Source organism: Motacilla alba, chromosome 3 (assembly GCF_015832195.1).
Source record: "Motacilla alba alba isolate MOTALB_02 chromosome 3, Motacilla_alba_V1.0_pri, whole genome shotgun sequence".
Taxonomy (NCBI): Eukaryota; Metazoa; Chordata; class Aves; order Passeriformes; family Motacillidae; genus Motacilla; species Motacilla alba.
The window spans coordinates 62,568,083-62,586,949 of NC_052018.1; positions in this window are offsets into that span (position 1 = coordinate 62,568,083).

Sequence of the window (18,867 nt, forward strand, 5' to 3'; positions counted from 1 at the left end):
AATGTCCTCTAAGATCATGAAGTTCAACTCTTAGCACTGCCAAGCCCACCACTAAACCATATCCCCAATATATTCCAGTATGGACAACTGCTCATTATAACTACCACTATAACTACCTGAAAAATGCTCCAAAAGACAACACTGTACAATACTAATGCAATTTAATCCCAAACAAAAGTCTACACATTTTTTACCGTGATATCTTGGCAGAACATATGTTACAAGTGAAACCAAGATACTTTATGCCTTGATGTAGTTGACTAACTTTGATGCTACAATTAATTTGGGCAGGGACAGCTGCCTTATAATTAAAAAAAAATTTTTTGCTTTGCCAGAGCTCAGATTTTACATTTTTGGAAACATTCTTCTTATGCCAGTATATGTAAGTAGTCTTTTAGGTTAACTTTCCACTGAGGTTTAGGAAGACATTTCCTTCTGTATTAGTTTCCCAAATGCATAGATTAATTGGATTTCACTTTACACTGGGCTATTTCAAAAAGGATTGTATTTATGTTGCACTGGGAGAAATTGGTGTCATGCCTCCAAAGCATGGGTGATCCAAGCAAAAGAGTAAATGAGGTTACACCTGGTGTATGGACTGCTCTACCTGTCTCCATTCAACAGTGCTCCCTCCCTTGTTACCAGCAGCAGCTGCCAAGCACACTGGTTTGTGCACTGCCCACAGGAAGCTCTGGTGGGTAGAAGGTAATATGTTGTTTCTGCAGTATCTGCTGATCCAAAGGTTGCTACTTAAATAAAAAGCAATGTGCTGTATTCATCTTGAAGATGATTGGATCACACTCTTTCCACTTGTGAAAAAATCCTCTTGTACAAAAGAGGAACAAGTATTTGGACAAAAATTGTACAGGCTCGTATTGCCTTCTCCTTTCGTTCTCAATTTGTCCTCTTGCTAACTTGGTTAATATACTCCAACTCAGGTTTTGAGTGCAAAGCAGAGCTATTGAAAGCAAATAAGCCTCAGTATCACAAGCAAGTGCATGTTTGTCTTTTAGAGACAGAAAAATGGCATCCACAAATCTTGCATAGCCTTGATGCTGTGCAGAAACCTCCTTGAACACAGCAAACTACATATAACATAACAAAAAATAACATCAAGATCAGTAAAAGCAGAGAAAAGAAGTCATGGTATAGAAGAAGAAACAGGTCTTGATTTTTCTTCTGAGACTGCCTTTCTCCTCTTATTCTATGCTTTTAAAATATTGAACGTCCCTAGCATATGACCTTTATCCGGTACATCACAAATTCATTTTGCCTTTCTATTTTATTTAAAGATAGATGTCATTGATTTTATTGACTACTCTTCTTCACAGACAGTGCAGGTGTACTAATGAAACTTAGCACAAGTGTTACAGCCTCTTAAAATCTGATTTCTTTTCTAACTACTGGTCTGCATAATCCAGAAAAAATTAGGCATTCCTGTAAGGAAATTTCACAAAGCAAGTTCAAATATAGTCATAAATATACGTGCAGGAATTTTTCCCTTTTGAAAGGAAACAGACGGCTTACAGTGAATTATTTAATATATTCATATTAATTATCAGAAATTGGAATATGATGAGAAAATTTTCCAAATGCAACATGATAAAAGGGTTGTCCTATTTTTAAAATTAAATTGAAATATTTTTAAACAAAAAAATGTTTTAATAACAAATAGGAAGTGCTTACTAAAAAAGAAACATTGCTTTTCATGAAGACCAGGAAAGGACATTTCCTCATAAAAGCCTCAGAAATGTGTCCATTTTCTGAGATGAAAAGGCTTTGTTTGCTGAGAACACTCGTTTAAAATGGATCAAGGGATTATGTTGTCTTTACTTGCTGATTAGCATAATAGTTGCAAATTCATACGAATAGCCAAAGTTTCACTCTTTCATGTGCTGAAATTTCTCCTTTATAGGTAGAATATATCCTGATGATGAAGAAAACAAATGTTTCAGAAATTGCCTGGAAATGTACTAGAAAAGTTTGGAACTCTATACCACACAGAATTATTCTGAACAAAAGTTGTCTTCCTAAACAACACATATGATTGGATTACCTTGGGGAGGAGCCATTGGAAGGGCAGCTTTCTAAAGCAATGATAAGAATCCATTCATCAAAAGAGGTGAAAAAGCAGCTTATTGCATCTATATGTGTTTTATTATGGGTGTATGTGTGCTGCATTTCGTAGTTTGCTTTGCCATCATTCAGGGCTATCCCCTCTTTCACCAGATTCTGCAGAAGTGTTGGAAGGTCCTGGCAGCTTCTTCCTAGATGCATGCTCTAATTAAGCTATGACCATGTGCTAGCATCTTTTAAGGCTTCTGACCTCAGGAACCCGTGTGTGTGAGACCTATGGTTTGGAAGACATCTGGAATGGTAGTAGTAAGACAAGAACTATTTGACATTACTTATTAGATACAGCATACATATGCTATATGTAGCTGAGAGGAATAAAAATATAATCCTTCCCCAAAGAGCCTGTAGTCAAAGTATAGGAAAAAAAATAAGAAAGGAGGTAAGAATGAAAAAAAAAAAAGGAAGAAGGAAATAAAAGGAAGGTGATTACTCTTAGATGGAACTCATATTGTGGGGCTTTAAGTTCACTTTCTTCCTTAGTAATAGCTAAACATTTTATAGATAAGCAAGAATTAAAGTACCACTGTTGCCTACTCAAGTCTAGGAAAAAATGAGTTGTTAAGATCTTTTCAATTCTGTATTCCATGAAGTTTTCTTTGTAAAGATGGAGTATTATGAGGTTGGGTGACACATGAAGTAAAATTAAGAAATGAGAGGGAAAACATTTAAGTAACAAGTACAGAGTATGTTGAAATTATTCAGAGGGAAAAGAGATTTGTGGAATAGGTAGGGGGAGAACACATGTAGAAAAGGGTGGGAATAAACCACCTTTTGTGCCTGGAGTTCACTGAACTATGTCCCTCTTCAATCCTATTAACTAAGAATTATTTCTGGAGCAGGATTTACCATGTTATTTAGTATGTGAGAATTCCAACTCTTGAACCTTGTATCTTCCTGTATCAGAGAGCTTGCAATAATGTCATGGTTACATCAGGATCACTGTGACAAAATAGTATATTGAACACCTATAATAATTATACCAATACAGAATACAATGAGGATGTGTCATTTCTCCTGACCATATTACAGGTTTGTGTGCACTCTTGTTTTCAAGGCCTATTGCCTTCTACTCAGGTAACTTCTGCCTACAGCACATTTAGCCCACAATGGAATGCTGCGTGTTGGAAAGCAAATACAATGCGTGTCATTGTTGGTAGAAGACACAGCTGTAGCTTCCCACTTATTAGGCTGGAAATGTATCCTGCACTGTATTGCTTTGGGCTTTGTCAGCACACACAGTGTGCATTTTTGATACAACACAGGCTGATCTAACCAGACATAATGTGACTCATGTAACAAATGGCACAGGAAAGAGATTTGCTCCTTTAATGGATAAAAACAGGCAACTCCTTAACAACAACATTTGCAGCTGCCCTTTCATATTTGAGATAACTATGGTTATTAATAAGTACTTGACTCTACATCCATATTGAATTTCTGCTTGTTTGTTCATTCAGAAACCAGACACATCACCAACATGATGTTTCAGAAACATTTGCAAGCTTCATAGAGCACCACATGTAGATCATACTCTGCCTACTGGGACCCACTGAAACATCAGGGCGTCTTTCAGACATGCAGTTCTACCTTATCCATTTTGTTGTCAGTAGCAGCAGCATAGTGTAGACATGCACAGCCATTAAATCAGGCTGCTTTCTGCATACTGGAAATAATGTTTTTGTAGTTGTTTCTGTGCAAAGGAAAAGAATGTCCTGACCTAGTCAATACATTTCTCTGGCATGAACTGTTCTAGTTACAGACCTGGCATTACAGAATGGAGTGCTGAACTATGCTTATTGGACAACTGTTGCCAATCCAACCACTCACAGAGTCAGCGTTTCTCCTTTCTGCAGAGTAAGTATCATCATGCTACTGGAAATGAGAAATATTTGCTCTCCTAGATGTCCCCAATTGAGCTAGTTGGGAAAACATTCTGCAACAGATATCTTTGACAAAACCTCATATAAAGAAAGTTACTTTTAGATTTTCTTAGTCACATACAAAACTCTCAGTGCCTGCAAGAGTCAACAAAAACAGGGGGCTGAATTCTCCATGAGCCATCTGTGAGCCATGCAGCCACTGCTGTCAGGCAGAGCCAAGAGCTTAAGGAATGCTTATTATGCATGAAGTATGATAGGAGATAGCAAGATTAAAAAAGGCGAAAAAAAATATGGCAGTTGACTTATGCACTGTTCCAGCTCCCAGGAGTTTGCTGCTGGCACAATGCACCCAGCTGAAGGTACACTGAGTACAGCTTGCACTTTGCAGTTAGCATTCTGCCCTGCTTTCCTGGGAGACAGATGTTCTCCTGCTTAGCCTACAGGCTGCATTTCACAGATATTGTCCAGGGCCTTAAATCAAGGACTATTTTTTTAACCTGATAAATTACACTGGACACAGAAGATAGAAACAACTAACTTTTGTTCTTTTCCAGGAGAAACTGTTGTCTGTTTGCTTTTGACCTTTTGTCTTGCAAATTAGGGAAACTTCTGAATTTATTAGGGTCTTTGATGTCAGATTCTGAAAGGAAAGATTGCCATACTATGTGGAAAATTTCAAAAGATTGCCCTACTATGTGAAAATTTTCAAATATTTAGAATCAAGTACAGTCATGGGTGACTTATGTTTTCATTTTGTGGAAAATTATCATCCATATAAGTGGGCTGAATAAGTCAACACAGTCTTTACACAAAGGGTTTGTAGACACCTTTATCTTAAACACACATTTCCAAAAACCACACCAGCCAAGCAGGCAGTGAAGTATAAACAACATTTCCCTGTGAGTTTTAGTGCTTCTTTCTGCATCTCTTGCTGTTAGCTCTGTGCCAAGCCATGAGCATTCTTCCAGTTACTCAAATACTACAGATATAACCTGGTATTTAACATACATTGATTGATATATTTGCTATTATAATTTGTTTTATTATTTTAATTGCTTCTTTTAGATATTAGAACAAGAAATATTATCCATGGTAGTGGAAGTACAAAGTGACAATGTACCTATAAACGACTGTTAAGAGAAAAATGCTCTGCTTGAGGAGAATAAAGCCTCAGATTTGGATATTGAGTCCTGTGTGACTGTAAAGCTCCTTGAAACAGTCATAGTACCTTCAGTTACTGAGCTACAGTTTAAAGTCTTTCCAGTTAAAGGAGGAAAGAACCATTGTTTTGGGTAGCACATGGGCTGCTTCTGTACACTTTGTCCCTGAGGACAAAGTCATGCATTAACTGTATTATAAAACTCCAACAGAACGTTGAAAGGTCATATTTAATGGACTGAAAAATCCTCAAGGAATGTAAATGACCAGGACTAGAGAAAAAGGATTAAAAGCTGCAGATGTCTGTAAATAGCCTTGTAGAGCTGTGCAGGCATGAGGAAGAGCTACATGTTGGGACTTGCGTAGTGTTTAGCCCTTCTGAACTTGGCTAGCATTACAGGAATTGAGTAAGTGATGGAGAACATATAAGCAAAGGAAACATTCATGCAGAGAAAATAGCTGTGTTCCCAAATGTTTTGTATAGCTTATGTTTTTCAACTCTCAGTATTTCCCATGAACCAGAACATTTCTTATCACAGAACTTCTAGTTGAGAAATACTCCAAGGCAATAACGTTTTGTTGCCCAGTAGCAAACCACATTACTGCGTCCACAAAGCTCAGAGTTATCATCATTGATCTGTTTCCTCCTATCTGGTAACAGAACTTTTGAGGCCTTTAAAATCTTTATGTAGTGTTTCCAGTTTAAAAGCTTCCACTGAAGTTTATGCTTCCCAGTTTTATATGTTTCTTCATTAAAATCATGGGTTTGGTTGCATTCTCACCAAAGAGAATGTACATAAACCTGCATTTGGGGCTAAGTTAAAGTCAAAAAAAGTACCTATTGTGTAGCACAGGCACAGTATGTTCCTGTTTGCTTAAAATACTCTGTATGAACCTATGTTCTGTAACAGATCCATCTATTTAAAATGTGCAGCCACAGGTTATGCTTCTGGTTTGAAGATGCATGTGCACAAATTATACAGCTATATCAGACATGACAAAATCACTGAGCATAGTAATCTGCAGAAGAGTTGCAATAACAGGAGAATGCAGCTACTTCACTGAAATTTAGCATATGCTTTTAGCCAACATTTGTGTTTACATTACACTTGCTTGATGAGGTTAAAGAATATAGCTGTAGTCTACTTACCCTGCTTTTTCGAGAAAAGTCATTTGGTATTAGACCAGAAAAGACTGAACTGTGAAATGATGTAAATGTAACACTGATCAGGATTTTAAAAGAAAAACTAAAATATGTGCAAAACCACCATGACTTTAGACATTCATGCTTTTGCGCACACACTTCTACAGAAGAAGGAGTGTAGTGCTCAGGCTAGTTTTCCCTCTCTCAGATGTTTGTATCACAGCAATCACTGTATCTAGGTGCCAGTTTTGACAAAATTTCACTTGGAAAGAAACAGTTATTATAGGTTTCATTGTGAAATAACTGGTTATGTGTCAGCAGCTGCTGTACAGAACTGCAAATACATCAGTGACTGTACAGAATGAGTGTTAGAGAGATTTAGATACACATCACTGAGTCCTGGAGAGACAGCAGGCACTGTAGAATACTGTATTACATTCCTATTCCCCAAAAGGCTTTCCCTAAGTTTTTCCAAGGAAACACTTTTAGAGACCAAAAGGGCAAAGTTCAGTCCAAAGAAAACAGATTCCTAAAAACCAGAATCCCAGTAAACATTTACGCTCTTCAGAATACATGTCAATTAAATATACCTCATTCAATTACCTTTGATGGATCTTAAGGGCATTATAATTGACCCTCTAATTCTAAGAAAGACTCAAATAGAGATGCTAATATTGTATTGGCAGAGGCAACTAGTGCTAGTAATAGCCTGATGAAGCAATTAGCATTTTAATAGATTTATATACAACACTAGTTGCATTATACTGCAACTACCATTAGTGAAATATTGGATACTTGTAGCCATTTGCTAAAGTAGGTAGTTATCTGATACTTGTTTTGGGTCTTCTGAAAATGGATCATTAAATCAATTTCCAGGAAGTAACACCACAATACTTTCAAGTAAAATCTATACCAGTGTGTTTATTTTCAGACAGACTTTTGTACTTTCATTCATCTCTGATAATTCAGGCTTCTAAAATTTCACCATTTATAAATATATTAGGAAAGTAAGATGTATGTTTCTCCTCCTTGTAATATGTAGAGAATATTATCCAGTGTTATTCCAAATTATGCAGCTAAATGTGTCTTTCACATCCAGGTCTCTTTCTAATGATTGACTCATTTAAAAAATAGTTTGCTTTTCCATATATTCTTAAAAATTAGTATTTAACTCTTCTAATAAAACATACACATGTGTTGAAATGATGTGTAAGGAAGGAAATTTTAAACTTTGCTTATATTCTGAGCACTTTGGGGCTGCTTATCAACTGCAATGTGTGGCTTTTTGTCTTCTTGATTATTTAAAGCTCTTAAACAGAAATGTCTGGATTACAATAAAGAGTGTCTTTGGGGTTTTGCTTTTATGTGTACTAAGTGTGATTTTGAATGAAATGTTTATTCAAAAGAGTCAGAAAACATACTTCATCTACAATTAATCTTTCCATGGTTTTGTATACTTATACTTTCCATAATCATACTCATAGAAGGAGATTTAGAGAAGTTTGGGTTTTCCAATTCATAAATACCAAAAGAAAACAAAAAAAAAGGAAAGAAGAAAGGAAAGAGAAAAAAGTATAAAAAAAGCATAGAGGAAAAGTTAACTTTAGCTATAATTTTTCTCTTCTATTCACTTCATATGTAGTTTCATTTGAAGTTTTGGGCACATGTTGGGGTCATTTCTTCTTTTATCAAAACAGTTTTCCCATCTTAATTAAAATCAGTGGACTATGCAATTCTGTTAGATTGGAGGAAAGAAGAGTTTTTTAATTTACATTTAAATAAAACTGATTTTCTGAACTTCTGATATAGTTGCATTTTTAATATCTTGTGCTTCTTATTATAAGTGGTACCACTGGAATTATAGGGAGTCTTGGCTCACATTTCTTACTGCTATCCTTCAGTAGTAGCAGTGTGTTTGTAGCTGTGGTAGTCTAAGAACAGGCACATAAAAGGTGGAGGTAATTTTTTCATTATTTATTAAATCTACTGGTATAAATGGAAGAAGAAGTGAAGAAGTTTTCTCAAAACATTGTACAATTTTTTCCATCTATTCCTTTTAGTCTAAATGAAAGTATTATTCATTATAGCTCATAATGCAATAATTTTGTTGTGATATTTTGAGTGGTAAGTTTGCCGCTTTGATATTTCATGATCAGAGTTTGAAGTTTAACTTTCTAGTGACTGAGAGATTCCAAAGTTTTCAAAAACTAAGGAGTCTACGGTGCTTTTTTTCCCAATTTTTTTTAGTCTTTCTTTTGCCTTTCCCACCCCCCCTTTTCTTTTTTTTTTTTTTTCTTTACTACTTTTTTCTAGTCTTACCTCTAGACTTCTAGTTTTCATTGAAGGCTTCAATGCTTCCTCTTAAGCAGACAGGGAGTTCAAATGATGTAGCCAGAGACTCTAGAGTACAAATGAAGCACTAAAGTACTTCAATTAACACTTGAACTAAGTGTAATTAACAGGAATTCTCTGCAGTACAAGAAGATTTACTTCCCACACTGGTACACTATGCATGAAATATGTGGAGATGTACAAGAAAATTTTCTTTTAGTATTCAAGTAGGAATGGCTGGGAGAAGAAACTTCCTTAATGATTTTCTATTCAATGATTCTTTTTACATGGAAACCAGAAGAGGCTTTCTCAGTTTCATTTTTTCTGTGATATGTCAAAAAATCTTCATCCTTATAGTCCTCTTGGACTTGGCACAGTTTTATACTGTATAATGCTTAAGTTAGATTGCAGCTAATAGTGCATATTTATGCTTTTACCATTAACAGGGACTGGAAATGCTGATCTGAAGATAATGTAGTATTTTTTTGAGAATGCTTTTAGTTTATATTTGGTTGCTGTCACTGAATATAGAATTGCAAGGACATAACTTTCCATTCAGCAAAAAGGAAAAGGGTATTGGAACATTTTCTAACTGAGGTGTAATAGAAAGTAAAAAAGATTTTTTTTTGGTCAGAATTTAAATAATTCTGAAACATTGTATTTCCCACCACTTTTTATAAATGTTTATACCACAGTTTTCATGCTAAAATTGTTTTAAAAAATGGAAAATCAGAATTCCTTTTAAAACTGTGAAATGAAATTTTTTGACAATTCTAAAAATATGTGAGTAGTAGAAATTAATTCAAAAAGACTTCTCTTTAGGGCTATCAGCTACTTTTACCTGATGTCCTGGAATATTTATCCAACAAGGAAGAATGTCAGCATTTTTTGGTTTTCACAGAAATCCAAGTCAACTGTAAAATTCAGTAATTTGGTTACAGAAGGATCCTACTGAACTTGCTGTTGAATTCCTTGAGACTAATTCTCTGGATAGATACATGGGAATTTTTGCTTTTACAGTGAAAAAGTCTTCATTTTGTCAAATTACTATTTCCAGTTGGTGCCAACCTATATTAGGTTTGTTGATGCTACTGGAAGTGCCTTTACTTTCCCATTCACATCCTCTGAAGCAATTAATCAATCCAGGAGAGTTCGTTACTCGATTTTTTTATTGTTTGCAGTCAGTGGGATTCTGAAGTCAGGTAGTAAAAAAAGAGACAATGAGTGCTTCATTTAATGCTATCAACATCTATTATACATGAGCTCCATTTACCTTGGAAAGCTGAATGCTCAGACTTGATCTTAAACTCTCGTCCCAAGAGAGCAGGCAGTTATCCTGCTGGGGATAATGATACTCTAAATAAAGCAACAAAGTTTTATCTGTATTTTTCTAGTGCTATATTGTACAAATTTAAATATCACTTAGGTTCAGGGAGGTTTTTCCACCATATGGAAGCACTTGAAGCTGTGCTTAGATACATAGACGCTCAATATTGTGCTTTAGATTTAATTGGCAATTCCCACTAGCTTAGTGGCAGTTCTGCATCTAAATCTTGCTGTACCATGCCCAAGAAATGTCTCATGAAAGATTTAATGTATTAAAAAAGAAAAGAAAAAAAAAAGATGAACCAAAAAAAAAAAAAAGTGAAAGGGGGAAAAAAAGCCATACAATTGAACTCTCTCTACATTTAAAAAAATCCAAACAACTTCAAACCTGTTTATTTTGATGCAAAAATGGGAATGGCTCTGTTCTAAATATTTACAGCCAGAAATCTAGACCTTACAGTCTTTTTTGGAGCTAGTTAACCATTACAGATGCAGCCATCCATTCCTAAGATAAACTTGGGGATAGCTTTTTAGGCTATGAGAGTTGTGTCTTTAAGAAAAGTTTTCTCTTTTTCTGCAAATAGCTTGCAGTCATTTTATATTTTCTCAGCTTGAAACTTACCAGAACATTGTGTCATGCCCATATAGTTATTGATTTAATTATGCTCTGCAACAGAACTTGCCAATAAAACAAGGTGTGAGGTACTGTTGCTGCAATAAACTGAGGAAATTCAGAGAGAAATACAATGTACTTTAAGTTCCCAATCCCCACACACTCATTGCCTATTAATATTGGGTGTAATTCTAAACAAATGTATTGTTTTGAGTTTGTTTCTACAGGAGTAATATTGGGCAGTGCTTGATACAAAGTTAGTGTTTATCTATCAATGTGTACAATACAAACATTTTTACTCCTTTAAGTAGGATATTTGCAGATATTGCAATTTTTTTCAGCTAGACTTTTTTTTCTTTTCTTCATGAAATGTTGAGTATTTTGGAGCTTAAGTAAGTGTTTTCCATTTCTCACTGTGTAAGGGAATAAATTTTGGGTGGGCTTTGTAGATTCTGAGTGTTCCTGAACACATATTCCAAAAACCTCAGTACAGAGCAGGGTAGGGCAGCAACAATCAGAGCAGACAAAGGTGAAGCAAAACAAAGAGAAAGATTTGGAGTTTATTTATAATTGTAAATGGGAAATAAATGAAGAAGGTTGAACAAAGTATTGACAATGCAGTATAGATGCTTTATGTCAAGTATACTTCATTTTCCTCTGTCAGATCTAATCAATCATTTGTCAGTTTCTGTGATGCTGCATGTCAGGAATTCACATTGAATATAGATAAATTTACTTTACACTAGAATACCACATATCAAAAATGCACCTACCCAACAAGTTTAGCAACATCATTGAAGAAGTGTCCTTCAACTGGAATGAAAGTGACAAATATTAAAAATGCACCAAGACAGAAATAAAAATACTAGAACTTGCAACTAACAAAAAACATTATCCAAAAAATGTCCTGTATCATCAGGAGAAAAATTTCACTCATTTCATGAAGGTGTGAGTGATGATCTTGCAGAGCCCTAGTACATCCTCAGAGAAGTCCCACTGGGTAATCAGGTAGGACTGACTGTAGTTGAATAAATACTTTTATTAGAAATAAATAAACATGGCTGCCATAAGAACACTTTATCCACCACGGTTTTTGGTATAGCTAGTCCACCATGGTTTATCCACCATGGTTTTTGGTATAGCTAGTCCATGCAACTGTGGTCTACTAAAGGATAAAGGTATCCAACTTGAGACAGGACCCAGGGCACTTGTGAAGACTTATATATCTCCTTTAAAAAAGTACAGGAGACATTATATACCTAAAATCAGGAATGGAGAAATCAGGTTGCTGAGCAGGAGGCAAGTTTGAGCTTTCCTAGATGAAACAGCTCTAAGAAAAAATGTCTGAAACTTTCATCCTTCAGTTCCTGGACCAACAGTTCCTTTCTGAGTTTAACCCAGTTCTTTGGGTTAAAGCTTATCAAATTTTTCCACTTCAGGATGAAAAACCAAGTCAGGGTTTTTTTCTGTTACATAAATGAAGAGAAAAACAGCAGATATGCCAGACAGGGCAGGTTTCCCTTCTCATTGAACTCCTGTTGGTGCCAGCAATTGACAGATTAAAGCAGCCAGGGATAATTCCCAGGGCAGAGACCAGAGACTGACCCTTCTTAGGGCAGTCTCTCTTTGTCTTGTGCCAGTCCTTCTCTTCTACAGGGGCAGTAACTTTCCCACACACCCCAGTCCCTCTGAGAGGCAGAAGGATGACTCACCCTACTTTGAGAGTTTGGTAAAAGGCAAAGCACAAAGAGGAACTGTGATAATTTTGTTGCTGCCATTTTAGTTGGTAACTAATTAGACAATGGCTTTTTACTGTATTGCTAGGACCCATGCAAAATATATATATATCAGACTAGGTATTTCTGTCTGTGATGGAAAATAAAATTTTTAACAGCCCTTCAAGTGTTCTACTAATGGCTTACAGAAAGGTTATTTGATGGCAAAAAAACCACCACCTTTTGCTACAGACTTGACAAACAGTTAAAAAATGAAGGAATTTTTGGGCTTTCATGTTCTGACTGAAGAAGAAGTTTCATGACATCTGTAGGAATTTTGGCTACTTCTCATTAGTAAATTTAGCAATGAAAATAATTAACTAGATATGGTGTGTTTTCTCTCCTTTCTTTCCTTACTTACTACCTTTCCCCCCGCAAACTTAGGTGATTTTTAAATTTCATTTCAACTACACTTTTTGTTGACTAATTCAACTATCACTGATATAGCTTACTTTATTTTTAAGATGTGCTTCTTTTATAAAGATGAGAGAACACAATGGAATTTGAAATCGTAAAGTTAAAATCCACATACTTTCTTTTTTTACAAGTGGGTCTTTGTCCCTTTTTTGAAAAAGTGCTCTGCATTTTCTGAAATGTTTTTTGAATTCCTTGTAGTAGAAAATACTCATGAGTGCCTACTGGCTCAGAAAATAATTTAAAATACACAATAATTGAAATTTAAAATTTGAAAAATTTGATGTAAATATTCTGTCAAAAATGGACAAGATGAATCATTGGGGAACACTTCTTTTTACTCCAAAGGAAGAAGTGCATTGGAAGGATATTGTAAGAAAAATATCTGTATTAAATTGTAACACCTATTTGTTGAAAGAAACAGAAAAGTACCAAATATTCATGGTTACCTATCATATTGAGAACAAAGATGTTTTTCTTAACTAGCTCTTTTTATTTTTCAAATGAATGTTTTTATTTATTGATTCGTTTTAGCTCAAAACCAGAAAAATGCTCAGGAAAATTCTTCCACACCAAGAAATACATAATTCCATTTTTAATGTCATTTTTAATGGAAGAGATACACCATAATTCAAAATCATTCATGTTTTTCTTGTATCTTCTATGTTTTCCTCTTGAAATTGAATTTCTAACGATTTATCACAAATAGTGCAATAACATGGCATTTTTTTTGTTTCAAGTTTAATTCATTCTTACAGGAAAAATTATCAACTTTAAGTCTGGAACAGTAGTGTAGGTTGTTTTGTTGTTTTATTTTTTTTTTTTCAGAAGCGCATTTTAAGCTGATTTACATAAATTCAGGGAAGATGCACTGTTCTATACATTGGTCTGCATTTCAGTATTGTAACACATGATTTTTTGCTTTGGATTTCGTGATGACTGTTATAATGCCCATCAGCTCCGTTTCAGCTAAAATATGATTTTTATTCCCAGCAAAGAAAACAGGAAGGTTAAAATAGGTAAATAGATCAAGATGAATAGGTTGTATAGCAAAGTGCCAAGAGAAAGGAAGGGATTAGAGATTTTTGTGCTTTTGAAAGTTACTAGATTATAGGGACTGCCAAACAGAATGATCATTTGCATAGGTATCTGCCATATGATTATGCCTCAGATGATTTATGTAAGGCCTTGACAGGCTACAGTGATGAGCATGCTAGAAATACGATAGATGGATGAATGGAAGGTACTCAGTGAGGGGAATGTGAATTGGAAAGTCAATATCAATTTGAAAATCAATCAGCAAGAATAAGACTGCTCAGTTTGTGTGCACAAAATATTCGGCTAAGGGCTGTCTGTAAAGGCTAGGTGCAATTCGTGATTCCTACAGAAAATATTTCTCCAGCAACATTCAAATGTCTGCACTAAAACATGTGAGATTCAATTGTTTATAGCTCAGAAAATGACAATCTTTTTTATACCAGAACCTTCTCTTCCACTGCCAGGAGCCTGCCCTGTCTATCTAGGATTTAGAGGAGACTCATTTCCCTTTCAGCAACATGATCAGGGCAGGGTGGCTGCAACACCCTGACCTCTGGCTGAGAACCCCACTGTAAGCCAAGCCTTTAGAAAGCTGTTTTGGTGGAGACACTTGACTGCTCTCAACTCTACCCCACTTTGAAAGCCTTAGCAAGAGAAAAACAAAACAAAACAAAACAAAACATTGTTCTTATTAAAAACAAAAACAAAAACAAAAACAAAAAACCAACAACTAGAAATGTAAAGCACTCTCAAAAAACTGCACCTATTTATACAGAAAACATCTTAAGGACAGTCATTTTCTCAGTGTTTTTGTGCAGTCTGGTAGGACTACAATAGGACTACACTGACTAAAGCATTTAGGATTACTTTTGCTAGAATGCATCCAAAAATACGTTAGAGAAGACTGGGTTTAAAAGCCAAGAAGTCTAAACATAGGAAATGTCAGAATTAATGCTGATAATAATGCAGGGTATATATGATTTGTTCATTAAACACTGTACTATTTCTGACTGTTTCTCAGATTTTTTATTGCTTGGGAAAGCGGATGCTTTGTGAAACAGCATATGAGAAACAGCTCAGGGTCTCACTCCACTCCCTTTGTTCAGGGCTCAGCACCACGCTTTGTTTACTGCATATGATTTAATTGAATCTCTGAATACAGAATTATTAATACTCTCATGAGTTTTTTCTTGACACTGCTACAGTGTTTGAATGTATCAAAGGAATAATTTATTCATCTTCTTGGTATTTTTGTGACATGAAATATAGTTATTCACTTTTAATAGACAAGGAGGTAAGATCCATGTATTTTTTTAAGATTGTTGTTATTTTGAATTCCCTAACTGAAGATGGCCTGATTTGTTTCACAACTTATTGCATCACAGCATTATTTACCCAATGCACAAATTGTATGCAATTGAATAACAGATGTAGGGACATGGTGTTTCTGAAAAACAGATATGAATTTTTTGTGGAGACTAAAAATAATACAATCATTTGGAAGCTCAAGGTGACTTATCTAACACTAAGTTAGGACATTCTCATATAGATGGGGATAAATTAATTTCCTGTCAGCAGTTTTAGCTGTCTAAAGCATAAATCATACTTTCTTTTCCTAGAATTCTTGCTTTCTGTTTACACAATAAGTAGTGTAAAGGGAAGAATTCCTATGACAAAGTCCTACTCATAGCAATTCTATAATATCACAGGGAACAGAGCTAGAACAGTTAGGCTAAGGAGAAGAAGATAAGAACATTTAAAAAGTACAAATATTCTATTTCCAAGAGGAGCTTCATGAACTCCAGGATGCAGAAAATAGAAAACTAAAAAGGGAAATTATAAGCTTAGAAGGTCCATTATGTTTGTTGTCATAAATGATAAGTAGCCAGAACCAAGTAGCAAGAAGAAAGAAACTGCTTTCACAGACATTCATAAAAGCAGAACCTTCTTTCCCTTACTGCAAAAAAAACCCCAAGGAATGCATTCTTCACATTTTTGGTATGGAAAACCTGCCTCTTACCTCTCTGTATCACTTGAACATCTATCTAGCAGTGTTTTAATATGAAAATGGAATCTCCTTCCCTGGAACTTTTTGGCATTAAACAACTTTATTGCTACAATTATCATTATGTTGCTGACATTCTTTGCATGTTAAAGAGCAGATACACACAGGTCTGTAGCAACTATTGACTGCAGTGTTGAAAATGGACATAGAGAATCTAGGTGCTCTGTGGATCACAACCTTATTTTACCTTCTATTCAGAAAGCCAGATACAGCCCCAAACTGAGCAAGAAAAAGTAAACAGTTGACCACAAAGCTCAATTTATAACAATGACTATGAAGCTAACGTGGTATCAACAGGGAGGTACTGTTCAGGGTTCCTTACTTCCTTGGTGGGGAAAAAGTCTCGTCTGATGTCCCAATTTTAAGATGCATTTGCCATCTTTAATACATCTTCTATTTGAATTTCATATTTTTTCTTAAATCAAAATATTCCCAAAACATAAAGGTTTCCAAATGGAAATACCATACGTCTCTAAATGTCATCTTATTTTCATTTATCCTCCCAGACTCCAAGTTTTGGAGTATGATTTGACTTGTATCAGTATTATACAATTTGGAATGCATATCTGTAACTGTTTCACCAAAGACAATGTAATTTCTCCTGAGGCATTACATCGAATAAGGTCACCAAATTCACCAATATCTTAAATAATTTTAGATCAAGTTGCCAAGATTTACAATTCCTCAAGCTTCAAATTTTTTACTGTAGGTGCTAAAAATACAGAAGTGATCTCTTAAATAGTGCAAAGAGTCTTGATGCAGTTGGGCTGTGCTAAACCTGTAAGCACGGGTAACCAGTCCATATGCCATAAAAGGATCTTGCCTGTTTATGTGTCTCACTTTCTCTTAAAAGTTCTGAAAGACACAACACTACTACTATGCTGGATATTCTTCAAAGCTGCTAGGGGCATCAAACATTGTAGGAGTTGGTTTACAGAATCCTTAGACATTTTTGGACAATCTAAACCAATTTTTTACCTCTTTAGTGTTCAAATATTTATTATTAAAGTAAGGCATTAAGGTTCTGCTCTTCTGAATTTGTAAAGCATCTAACTCAAACAGCCATTCTCACCAGCTGAAAGTACTGAAATTCCCATGTCAAATAATGGATACAACCCAGAATGTGGGCCAAATATCAGCTTCCTGCTTCTAGTTTATATTTCCCAGACCATCAAAAGGCAGTCCTAATGCAGCCCCTGAAAGACATTTTAACAGCTATAATGAAAAAGATGCTTTCCTTAATTAATACCAGTGTATAATCTCAAAAATGGCTTAGTTGTTGCTTTCATTAGTCTAATTTTTCTGGTCATAGTGAACACTGCCTATGTAATTTCCCAATTAAAATTACAATTCTGTGACTGTAATTGAAGCTTTATCTACTGATCCATCAATTCAGTACAGAAAATGATCTGAATGTAACAACCTGATTACATTTTCCTAAATAGCCATCAAGGTTATACATTCTATTCTAAATATATTTGCACAAACCTATGTAAAATGGATTTCTTTATTACTTAAAGAAAATGTAAACCAGTTACTCAACAGCACAATACTTCTAAAAAGCTAAACTCATTTCCATCATTAGAATCAGCCCCTCAAAGAGAGGACATTCCATGTAAATTGTTGTCCTCAGTTGGCAATACAATGATAAAAAGGATAAAACTGCTTAGTTTTCCAAACCCATATATTTTATCAATAAATCCAGCTAGTGCTACTTTTTAATATTTTCTATATTATTTTCCTCCTCCAATTTGCTAAAACTTGGAAAAATTTAAGAATTTAGATTTTTTTTGCAAAACTAGGAGTTGTTGAGCCCTTGCACTATGCCTATTTCATTTGATGCACTATGTAACAGAGAAGCCAGAAAGCAAATAGCTCATGAGGGCCTGCCTCATGTCATAAAGCTGAGATAAAGTCTTTGGACTGTGGTTCCCAGTCAAAAATACCTGTCTATTTATTTTTTTGTTTATTTATTCATTATTTGACACATAAATGTACAAAATCAGGAAAGCATCTTTCCCTCAAACTGTGTTTTGGGGGTTTTCATCAGAAATAACACCTTAAGTGATCTTAGGAGCTGTACTTCAGAGGAAGGAAGATAATAGTTTGTATTATTAGTAGCACTAGTGTTTTGATATGATCACCTTTCAGCATTCAAGATCTGTCAGACACAATAAATAGATTTTTTTAAAAAGAGTATGAGATGTATTATAGGAATTGTCTGTAAGGAAGCAAAGGTGATAAACTGTGAGAGAAATATGGATGAAGATATGGAGTTCTTGAAAAGGATGAGTTGGCACACAAAAAAGTATGTTAAGAATCATGAAGAACAATGTTTTGTAAAAGTTCATTAGCAAAATAAGGCAAGACAGGAGACAGAAATAGAATATATCTATATCTATCTGTCTATGTTTCATAGACCTAAGATAGTAGATGTACATAAATATGATTTTATCTAGACATACATTTATTATATAGATGAGAAACATAGACAGAACAGAACAGAAAATAGCCAGCAAAATAATAATTATAAAGGATGACATTTTGAAAACAGATAAGGAAATGTAAGGATACCAGAATAATTCTGTGACTGAGATAACCATCTTAAAGCAAGCTAGATATGACAAAATCATTACTAGGAGTTGTTCAATAAATAAAAAAGAGAGCATATTCATTATAAGTATTCCTGCTTAGTATAGCAACCAAGAAAATGAAACACAAAAAGTGAAGGATAAACTAGCTCTACAGTGATAGCAGAATGTCAGAGACTGTCTATTATCAATTCACAAAGAGCTAAGTGAGGAAAGGGGTGAGGTTATGGTTCCAAATTCAGGAAAATGATAATAGTGAATAAGATAATGCTAAAAAACTGAGACTTCTTGTTGTTTCCAGAGATCCTTTCAGAGTAACTTAAAACTGCTGTCCTACTCCAGTCAAGTTAAATTCTCATCTTTGTGGCAGCAACAGAGCCTGGTTCCTGCTGTGAG